Raw genomic sequence first — 1080 nt, 5'->3', positions numbered from 1 at the left:
ATACTGAGGCATCACTCATAACACTGATACATCACTCCTGATACTGAGGCATCACTCCTGATACTGAGGCATCACTCATGACACTGATACATCACTCCTGACACCTGGACATCACAAGGAACAACCCTGACACTGATGAGCGAATTCTGTAATCTTCCTCTGATAACAGCAAATAAAACTGTCAAGTTCCTACTTCTGTCATGTTCGTATTTCTGTCAAGTTCCTACTCCTGTCAAGTTCACATTTCTGTCAAGTTCCTACTGCTGTTCTGCCAGGTTCCTGCTCCTGCCAAGTTCACATTTCTGTCAAGTTCCTACTCCTGTTCTGCCAGGTTCCTACTCCAGCCAAGTTTACTCCTCTCATGAGCCTACTTCTGCAGAGTTCTTACGTAAATAAGACATGTTTTTTTTTCCGGTGACGTTCTACCTTAACAGTGAGGCCAGTAATACTTCCCTACATTGTTTGTACTTAACAGTGAGGCCAGTAATACTTCCCTACATTGTTTGTACTTAACAGTGAGGCCAGTAATACCTCCCTACATTGTTTGTACTTAACAGTGAGGCCAGTAATACCTCCCTACATTGTTTGTACTTAACAGTGAGGCCAGTAATACCTCCCGGCATTGTTTGTACTTAACAGTGAGGCCAGTAATACCTCCCGGCATTGTTTGTACTTAACAGTGAGGCCAGTAATACCTCCCGGCATTGTTTGTACTTAACAGTGAGGCCAGTAATACCTCCCTACATTGTTTGTACTTAACAGTGAGGCCAGTAATACCTCCCGGCATTGTTTGTACTTAACAGTGAGGCCAGTAATACCTCCCTACATTGTTTGTACTTAACAGTGAGGCCAGTAATACCTCCCTGCATTGTTTGTACTTAACAGTGAGGCCAGTTATACCTCCCTGCATTGTTTGTACTTAACAAGGAGGCCAGTAATACCTCCCTGCATTGTTTGTACTTAACAAGGAGGCCAGTAATACCTCCCTGCATTGTTTGTACTTAACAAGGAGGCCAGTAATACTTCCCTACATTGTTTGTACTTAACAGTGAGGCCAGTAATACCTCCCTACATTATTTA

Source organism: Cherax quadricarinatus, chromosome 70, assembly GCF_038502225.1.
Source record: "Cherax quadricarinatus isolate ZL_2023a chromosome 70, ASM3850222v1, whole genome shotgun sequence".
In the NCBI taxonomy this organism is placed as follows: domain Eukaryota; kingdom Metazoa; phylum Arthropoda; class Malacostraca; order Decapoda; family Parastacidae; genus Cherax; species Cherax quadricarinatus.
The sequence above is the reverse complement of the archived record's forward strand: the minus strand, read 5'-3'. Positions refer to the sequence as shown.